The sequence below is a fragment of the Carlito syrichta genome, unplaced genomic scaffold (genome assembly GCF_000164805.1).
Source record: "Carlito syrichta isolate Samal-C Ts95f unplaced genomic scaffold, Tarsius_syrichta-2.0.1 Scaffold309022, whole genome shotgun sequence".
Taxonomy (NCBI): domain Eukaryota; kingdom Metazoa; phylum Chordata; class Mammalia; order Primates; family Tarsiidae; genus Carlito; species Carlito syrichta.
The window spans coordinates 702,145-712,728 of record NW_007253118.1 but is presented as its reverse complement, the minus strand read 5'-3'; positions in this window follow the sequence as shown (position 1 = coordinate 712,728).

The window sequence follows — 10,584 nt, the reverse complement described above, 5'->3', positions numbered from 1 at the left end:
TAAAAAAAAAAAAAAATTAAAGGCAATGAACCGTATTCCTACATATTTAAAATCACCTTAAATGTGCAGCAGCTATCAATGCTAAGTCATCTTTTTGGCAATGATATGCTTTTCCAAACTGGGCGCTAACTCTTAAACACTATGTCATACATTATGTTCTAAACAAGTCGCAGTATAATTTCCCTCAGTTTACATGGAAGTTGCATTTATAGAAAATTATGTATATGCTTAAGTGTTACACATTTACTTCATATTTATAGGTAAAATGAAGTTCCGTTCTAGGCTTAGAAAATTGTAAATGGTACTGGGAAAACTGGTTGACCACATGCAGAAGAATGAAACCGGATCCCTACCTAACATATTTTTTTTTCCTTGCTGAAAGCTTCATTAACTGAATAGAGGATAAAAACCTAGACTTAGAATGGCACCATAAGACAATCTCTCTTTGCTCTCAAGCTGTGCTTCAGTGACAGTGACCAGACCACCCAGGCTATTTCACTTCCCTGAGGTTTGCACATGCAATTGTCTTTGTTAAGAACTATTTCTCTTCAATCCTACTGACCAGGAGCATTTCATTCATTCCTATTTTTTCTACTTGGTCTAATTTGTTGAAGTGCTAGATTGTATTTTTTATTTTGTTCATTTAATTCTTCAGTTCTAAGATTTCTGCTTGGTTCCTTTTGATGATATCTATCTCTTTGTTGTATTTCTCATTTAAATCATGAACTGTTTTCCTGATTTTGTTGAATTGTCTACCTGCATTCTCTTGTATCTTACTGAACTTCCTTAAGATTACTATTTTGAATTCTTTTTCTGGCATTTCATGTATTTCCTTATGAATGGGGTCTGTTACTGGAGAATTATTGTTTTTCTTTGGAGATGACATGTTTCCTTGCTTTTTCGTTGTTGATATTTCCCTACATAGAAATGCATCTGGTGGAAAAGTTACAACTTTGATTTTACAGATTAGGTTTCATAGGGAAACACTTATTTGTATGAATGGACCTGGTAGTGTTAGTTGGGTGACATGCATTGACCTCACTCATTCTTTATGACCCAGTCCAAATTCTTATTCCAAACCTCCCTGACGTGGACACAGTCTCTAGTGATGTTCATATTCATCTTTGTTATGATGTTTATCTTACTCTTAAAGAACAGATCTATGGCCACCAGGCACCACTCAAACCCATTTCTTCCATTCCCCTCACCAATCTATATGAGAAGACTGGGTAAACAGGAGGAAAGACACTATCATCCTTGGCTTTGAGGAGAAGGCCACCCTCCCTATCTCCTGCTTCACCAAGATGTCAAAGCCAGATAAGGCAGGCTCCAAGAGGATTGCTTGAACTACTAGGACACCTGCATCTCAATTCCTGCCTGGATTCTTGCTAAATTGCAAAGTTTGTAGGGTTACTGGGTTGCTGTTATAGCAAAGTGTGATGAGAGATTTCTTGTAGGAACAACAGTAATAAATACCATTTATCAAGAAATTGTGTGTATTAGGTACTAAATATAGACTAATTATGACCCACAAAAGAAGCTTCTGTGGTAGATATTCTATATTCTTTTGTAGAGATGAGGAAGCTGATACTTTGAGAAGCTAAGTTGCTCTTGATGACCACCTCATAAATTATGAAGGAGATAATTCTGTTCTAGGGCTGATGATGTGAAACCCATTCACTTTACAATATGCCATGCCATAGAGTGAAGAGGGTAGGAGAATAAAGACCTGGTCATTTTTAAAGATATGCCAATTATATAGCAAAAGTGATGAGATTAAATGGGCAATCCAGAATTATTAACTTTTGCAATTTTAAAATCTATTCGATGGCAGGTACAGCAGTATTTTTTTCTAGTTTTAGAAAGAAAAGTAACTTTAAATAATGTGCTGCTAATGTTGCTATTTTAGTTTGTTTTAAACATTTGATTTGTTTCCTGGCATGTTATAAGAATGTTTAATTTCTCCATCATTTCTAGAAAACAGAAAATTTGTGTTTTGAATTACAGGTCATACTACTATTCATTTCTTATAGATTTCAAAACACATATACAAATATTTGCTAATTTGTTTCTCACGATCACACTATGATGGAGAGAAGTGACTGTCACTATCTTATTTGCATATGATGAGATTCCAGGCGCAAATCAGAGATACTCAATGACTTGCTCAAGGTCACACAGCTGATCCAAAAATCGAGCTGAGACTCAATTTTACTTCTTTCTTCTCACAATCTTCCCTGTCATGCCTACCATCAACACATTTTTTTTTTTATTTACTGTAGAACTGTATCTTATGTAGCTATCTATCAGAATTTAAAAGCTGGAAGCTGAGGATGTTTATAAGTTATTTCTGAAATTCCACTTATAAAAATGAGTCTTAATATAAATTACGAGTTGCATTGCATGGTTGCCATCACTAAGAGCTATGAGGTTTTCTTATGTTTAAATTTTTGAATAATTAAATGAACAGCAGCATGTACAATGCAAATTTCTCAAATTTAATTAAATGATTCCCCCATATAAAGCACTATTGTGAAATGTATGCATAATGATGAAAGGGTTTCGTACATATAGAGTAATTTTCCCTAGTGCTTAAAAGGTCACCAGAAAGAAAAAAGTGACAAATATGCTGTTTTAAGCTTTTTTTTTTTTTTTGCCACTTTAAAAATGTCACAGTGAGTGAAAGGAGAAAGCTGCCCGATAGCAGATGAATGGGTATTGACAGCTGCACCAGTGTTAAATGCTGCATGGCAGAAAAATCTAGTGAAGAAAAAACAAACTGTATTCACGTTTTCTTATTGCTTTTTATTAAATTTAAGGAAAGAGACTTTAACTTCGTTTTATATCTGAATTTGATAATGAAGGCAATTTGTTAGACAAATCTATGTACACACAGAAAAGATAGGTATATAATATAGGACATTTTAATCATGCACTAAATATAAAATATCACAACACATGTGATATTTTATGGTGTCCATATGGTATTGCATATGCAGCTTATAATATACAACTGGTATCTGGATAACATATGATATAGATATAAAGCACACCCTACAAGCTTAGATTCTATGATTACACTTGCACACACACACAGGGACACAATATTCATGGTTTCTCTGTGTTGAATATATATTTAACCTCTACGTCCGTGTATTCATATTATGAAGGACTTGAGTTACTTCTGGGGGGTGTGTTAGATTTGTTTTGGCTTGAACAATTCTTTCCCCAGAAGCCTGGAAAATTCATCATTTGGATGGATAGCCAGGTGTTCTCCATTTGCAAATATTATTACCTTATAGGATTATAAAAAGGTTTAATTATGAGAAATGGAAAATAAACAATGTAGTAGACAAAAAATGTCATCATGCCACATTATCTTTGGGCATTCAGAATGCACAGGGTGTAGGGGGTTGACAGGAAGACTTTTAAGCTGGAAACCACATGGATTCTGCTGGCAGACTCTAATGCTCAGTCAGGCTACTGCCAAGGAGCCCTGAGATCAGACCTTTTGCTCTTTGTCACTCTTTAATGAGACCATCTTTCAGGAACATAGGCCTGGACTGATGTTTTTCCTAAGTAAGTATCATTCCCAGGAGAAGTTTGTTTTCCACAATCAATCTTACTACCCCAGGAAAAATCCCTTGTGTGTCTGTTTACTCCGAGATTGAAGCAAAGATCCATCCTTTTCATCCTTGGATCCATACTGCCACAGTACATTACCTGTCATCTAGAAGGTGCTCAATCATTAATTCAATAAATGAATCAAGAATGATAGCAATAGCATCTCCACCTAAAGGGGAATACCTTTCTGGAGTTCTTTAGTACTGGGAGTAATTTTTGTACTTTTGTTGCAAGGAATTACAAATAAATGAAGCCTGTCTTCAATTTTCCTTAGTTTTCTCAACTTTAGAACGCTACTTCTGAAATAATTTCTTCACATTCTGCTGCCACGGTTGACTCTGGTAACAATAAACTTGCAAGCATATTTTTTTCCCTGTCCTCGGGATTTTAGGTTATGAGTAAGAAAAATAACTTGAAACAGAATTACTAACCATCACCTTGGGTTATATAGTTGTAATTTATAGGAAATAGTAAATAGTGCCAATGGAAAATACCTGAACTTTGGAGTTTTAATTTCTTTCATTCTTTTTTTTGTTTTTTGAGTTGGAGTCTCACTCTGTCGCCCAGACTGGAGTGCAGTGGCCGCTCCCGGCCACCACAGCCTCGCCTGCTGGGCTTGGGCGATCCTTCCGCCTCAGCCTTCCGAGTAGCCGGAATTACAGGCATGCGCTACCACGCCGGCTGATTTTTTGATTTATTGTAGAGATGAGATCTCGCTGCCCAGGCAGGTCTCAAACCCGCGGGCTCAGGCAATCCACTCACCTCAGTCTCCCAAAGGCTCAGGATTACAGGCTGAGCCACCGAGCCCGGCCGGAGTTTTAATTTCTTAAAATGTTGTAAACATTTTTAGAGAGTGTAACCTAATGCCAAAAAAATTCCACTAGCAAAATTACTTTGTTGTATAATTAGAGTGTTTTGGAAGTGAATACTGTCATTTTTTTGTTTTTAAAAATGTATCTTGGGTTGAATAATGAATAATAATCACACCTGGAAACAGTTTTATAGAGAAAATATTAAATTGCATAAAATTATATTCAAAGGTGATAATGAGTGTCAGTATTGCTTAAAAGAGAAAAGATGATTTTTGGACCCTCAATTTGTGCATATGTGTTAAATAGGTGTGTTTGTTTTTCACAGCCAACTATACTGTAGTTTAAATGCATAGAAATGATGTGAATAGATTCATTTTTATTGTTTTCCATGATAACAATGCCTCTAACCCTATTACCAAAGATCTCTATCTCCTCCTAGAGTTTGTAGATATCTTGAGCTACATATTCTTGATACCAACACATAGAAAAACCAAAGCTCTGTCAATCTACTAATACATGTGTGATGCCTCTTAAAACCTATGTGATAACAACTCATAGCCTCAAGTCATTTTTTTTCCTCATTGACTGTCTTATTTTCAAATAAAATTAAACAAATATCCAACTATTTGGTTTCCTATTGACCCAATTGAAAGATTTAAGATGACTTGAAAAATACTCTAGTCCATAGTTTCCCATCCCAAGTGATACTTCAGTTTCGTGGGCTACTACATTCATTACTTTACCGGCCTGGCTACTTGATATCATCTTGGTTTGCAGTTCTGTAAAGAGTATCTCTCCAAATGTTCTTAGGGAAAAAGTAGTGATATACTTCTGAATTGGCTAAAATAATGAAATTGGTGTTTTCCAACCTCCACTTCTGAACCAGTAAGACTGATGTTTTTTACCAAGGGGAATAATAATAAGGTTATCTATTCTCTCTCCTTCCAACAGGAGTTGAAACTCACAGTTTTGTTGCCTATACTTCACCTTTCCTCTATTGCTCCTGGAATGTCTGTAGAGAAAACAGACTGTTATAAATGAAAATTTGTCAATGTCCTGTTTAGATGATGCTGCCAAAGGAACGACCAAAGATGCATCTCTGGCTAAAAAAAAGGATTAAATATGTATATTTTTATTGTTGAGTGTATGATGGTTGAAGAGGCTTATGCAAACCCATAAAGACTTCTGCATTACTGAGTTGGGCCAGAGAGAAGTTATTTTGGCCTCCAAAGGGAGGTTTGTGATTGGGAGAAGCCTATTAGCCCAGGGTGATTGTCCTCTCCTCTAGAAACATGCCACTTAATCTAAGGAAATTTGGGAAGGGCAGACTATAATTCTGTACATTAGAATTTGGCTGAAATAATGGAATGAATACCTCTATTTTGATAAAATTACCAAGGGACTGTTAATGATCCCAGGAAGTCTGACCAAGAGTGAGACTTATGGAGCATTTATTACTTACTAAAACTCTGACTGCATAAAACTAATAAGTGAACCATTCTTTATTTAATTGGCTTTAATTGTCAATAATAATGGCTATTTAAATTGGCTATATAGTCAATAGAGTCTATCTTTAATAGGTTTGAATATATCAGATTGATCTTTACCCCTCTGTCTTTAGGCATATGAACATAGTGACATCAGAGTGAATTTCACTTGTTTAGTTGGATTTTCCAGGTGGCCTAAATTATTTCTATGAATAAGTTGAACACTATTGGGAATCACATGAAGTCTTGAGTGCTCAGAAAACTATACGATTTATGAAAGCCATAATATAAGCCCAGAGTACAGCTGAAGTTGTGAGATTTAATTTAGGTGCTAAGAAAATTTAGTACATCAGATAACAACTTACTAAACAGTGCCCTAGAGGTTTGAAAAGTTAATGTAATTTCTGAACCTGTGGAAGTTATTCCCAGAGAGTAGCTTAGCATGCATAGAAGAGAGTTCAATGAGACATCATAATCTTTTATGGTGTCTGGGCTCACCTTTGAAATCTATTATGAACTTGTTTCATCTCTAATTTTAAATTTATAAAATGCAAGGTTTTTGGTAGTGTCTTTTATCATATCACTACCTTAGAAATTATTTTCCACCCATAGTATCTTCTCAGAATTTATAAAATAGTTTTAGAATTCACTACAGTAAAGTTCTTGTTCTAAATTTTGTTTCTAGTCTAGTTATTTTCCAAGAAGAAATGGTCATTGGTTTTTAGTCATGTCAACTATCTCTAAAATTTGTTTTCTAAAATTTCTCATTGTTAGAAACAACTTTAAGGATGTGTTTTAAAAGATACATAAAATATGAGTTGCATGAGATATGCAAGTTGATGTATTTCCAACTCACATTTTATACTATATATAATTAACATATATACTATATATTTTTATAATAGGTACATATACAAGGGGGAACCCCCCCAGAGGAATGGAATTATTTTTTGGAGGGTGAGACCCTTGTACTACAGGCTTCCCCTGCTAGATAAGTGTTCTAAGAACCCATCGACATTGGTGTATCAGCTAGTGTTGTTGTGAGAGGCTGTGTTCAGCTTAAGTCAATTTTAGTTTTTGGAGATTCTTTCAGTGTTTGCTTATTTCATGATGGTGATTTACAAACATACCTGCCCACATGCAGAGTGTTCAGCAGTTTTTGACCCAAAACGTCATGACCCTTGTGTCACATACTCCCTATTCACCCTATCTTGCCCATGCAACTTCTTTTTGGTTGTTGTATCCCTGGATGAAAAAAATCCTCCGAAAGAAATGTTTTACCCATGTGGAAGAATGAAACAAAAAAACAGCAGCAGAAGAATGAAAATCATCAAAATTTTTGAGTTCAAAAACTGTTTTGAGCTGTGGAAAAGGCGTCTCGATAGGTATATTGGATCAAATGGAAAGTACTTTGAAAGTGACTCAAGTTTAAACATAGAAGAATAAATATACAGTTTTTATAAATAAATTTGTTTTCTGGGGGGTAGTCCTTTCTTGTGTAGTAGATGTAGTACACAATGAAACTCAAAATAATGCTTACTTCTGGGAAGAAAGGAATTTGAATTGGATGGGGAAGGGCAAGAAAAGGAACATCAATTGTATATGTAAGGTTTTATTTCTCAAAATGTGATAAAAAATTAGCATTTATTAAAACTCTATAGTAGATACATATGCACTTATATTTTTCTTTGCATTTTCCTGTATCTTAAATACATTTTCAGAAGAAAAACGATTTATATCTTTTATCTTGATGTTGCATTCTTGCTGAACTCATTCTTGGTGATTGATTTTTGTATAACTTTTAAAATTCTTCCCCTTTTCTCTTCTTTAAAGCCAGAAAATTACTTTAGCATTGTCTAAAGAGTCATGAAAATCTCATTTAGATCTGGGATGAAAAATCCTTTCTAATTCATCAAAACATTTATTTTTTTTTTTAAAAAAACATTAGTTTAAGTCTGTCCCTCAGACTGTCACATCTTTCTTAAGGGGTTTCTCATAGTCTTTTGACTACTCCATCTGCTCTTCTAAAAGGAGAACGTCAAACTAGTTTGTTAGACGTGACACAATTAGATCTCAGATGCTCAGTTGCCTGACCATTTGTAAAAGTATTTTCTGGAAATTAGGAATAGACCAAAGAACTTCTGACTTTCTTTAAGGCTTTTGTTTAGTCTTGACTTTATATGACTTTGATTTATATTTCTATTCAACTTCTATTGAGAACATGAATAATTTTTGTTCAAAGTTATTCCCCCCAAAAGTACTCCCACTAGTAATCAATCTGTGATTATTTCTCCTCCTTTTCCACTTTTTCTTCTTTGTTGAATTGTGTGCTTTAGAATTAATTACAACTAGCCCATAATTTTAAAAATTGTGTGGACCTGAAGAAACAAAGCATTAAAAGAGTGAGCTTACATATATTTTGTTGGGCACATAATAGGCATGTCATCTTGAGGAGTGGGGAGGTCAGTCACCTTACCAAAAAGGTCTCAGGATGGCAGTATTTTGGTATGGTTACCATATTTTAGGTAGATGAACTCAGATCTGTCAGTTTAGTCACATGAACAGACTTGATTTATCCCAAGTCACATAAACCAAATGCCAATTCATTAATTTATTCTGAGAAAGCTGTGAAGTGATGCCAACGGTTCCTTCATTCTCTCTCTGTAGGGAAATAAAGAAAGCATGAAAAATAAAATTATAACCAGGAAGTTTGGTAATTATAGTATCAGACCAAGAGGGGTTTTCCAATGGCCTTGGTCTGAAACATTCCTTTCTAAGATCAAGTTATTTGAACTACTTACACCATTTGGCCAGAGTGCTACCTCCTGTGAATGATCCTGAATAAACTTTAAGAAAGTCTTCCCTCTTTTAGAACTTGGATCCATTTACAATTTGTTCTCTTGTATAGTGTGAGATAAAGATCTGGTTTTATCTGTGCATGGTTACCCATTGTCCTGTTAATATGCAATGGTTAAAAAAAGAATTAGGAAGATCTCTATGAACTAAAATGAGTGAATTGTAGGTCATATTGTGAAGTGAAAAAGAAAGATACAAATGAGTATCTATTGTATGCTATCTTTTATGTAATAAATAAGAAGTAAGAAATAGTCAATCTTTGCCCCCCCCCAAAAAAAAAGAAAGAAAAGGAAAGAAAGAAAATATTCCCTTTTAAGACTCATATCTTCTAGGCTTCTTGATGTTCTTTCTTTTTTCAGACTGGCTGGAGTAGAAGTGAGCATGACCATGGATTTATGTTCATACTTTAGCTAATGTATGTAAGGCTTAATGTCGGTACAGAGGAATATATGTAGGTTGCTGGTACTAGCATGTCTGTACATCTTAGTGGCAAAGCTTGGGATCTGCAGCCAAAGCTCGGACGTGAATTCTAGTTTTTTCCCTTCAAGTTGTATGACTTTGGGCAAACTATTTATCCCCTTTAGGCTTTACTTTTTTTAGGGGTAAATGAGAAAAATAATTTGGCCCATCTTATTGATTGTTCGGATTTTAGGATCGTTGTGAGGATCAAATGAGATTAAGCACAATGACACTGAGTATGCATTTAACTGGTTTATTTTTGTGAAGATTACTCCAGTCAGTCATGACTGGTCATTTGTTTCTTCTGAAACTCAGCTACTCATTTGCAGTTTTTCTCTTCAGTTAATTATGTTTTAGGGGACTCATCCATCTTGTCATGCATATCTTGTTGATTTTCTTTTCTTTTTTTTTTTTTTTGAGTTGGAGTCTCTGTTGCCCAGACTGGAGTGCAGTGGCCGCTCCCTGCCACCGCAGCCTCGACCTGCTGGGCTCCGGCGATCCTTCCGCCTCAGCCTTCCAAGTAGCTGGAACTACAGGCGCGCACTACCACGCCCAGCTGATTTTTTATTTATTGTAGAGATGAGGTCTCGCCAAGTTGCCCAGGCGGGTCTCTCGAACCTGTGGGCTCAGGCAATCCACTTACCTCAGCCTCCCAAAGGTGCGGGATTACAGGCTGAGCCACCGAGCCCGGCTAATTTTTTTTTTCTAATTTTTCCCCTCTGGACTTATTAAATTCAGGTATGGGGATGTTAAAAAATAAACTTAGGCACATTAAAATTGTAACAGGTTTATCTGAGCATTCAGTGATTTATGAATTGAGTAGCATCAGACCACAAACAGTTCAGCGCTCCACTGGGAGGGGCATGGAGGTTGGTGACAGAGAAAACTTTTATGAGGTGTTTGCCAAACCAAGATAAAGAAAATATATTTATTGGTTAAAGTAGAAATTTAGTTAGAAGTTAGTTAGCGGTTTCCAGTTGGTGAAGCTTAAGTTTTGTTTTACTATTTACATGTTTGCTCATATAGGAACCCAAGGCCCTGGAGTCTTCTCAGCCTTACAGCCTCCCAATTAAATATATATATTTTTTTAGCAGGGACATACCAACTACACAATCTATGGGCTATTATTATAATAAAATAAGACTATCAACAAGGCAACTTGACTCATGTAATATTATGCATAGTCATTATAAACCATGACATTTAGGGTCAAATGCTCAGGAGTTTACACAAGAAATAATAATTCATTTTGCTTTTACAGAGCCAAGGAGATACATTCATTAGTTCTTTAGCTGAGTTAATGAATGGCACTGATATTTTCCTGAAGCAATATATACATTTTCATC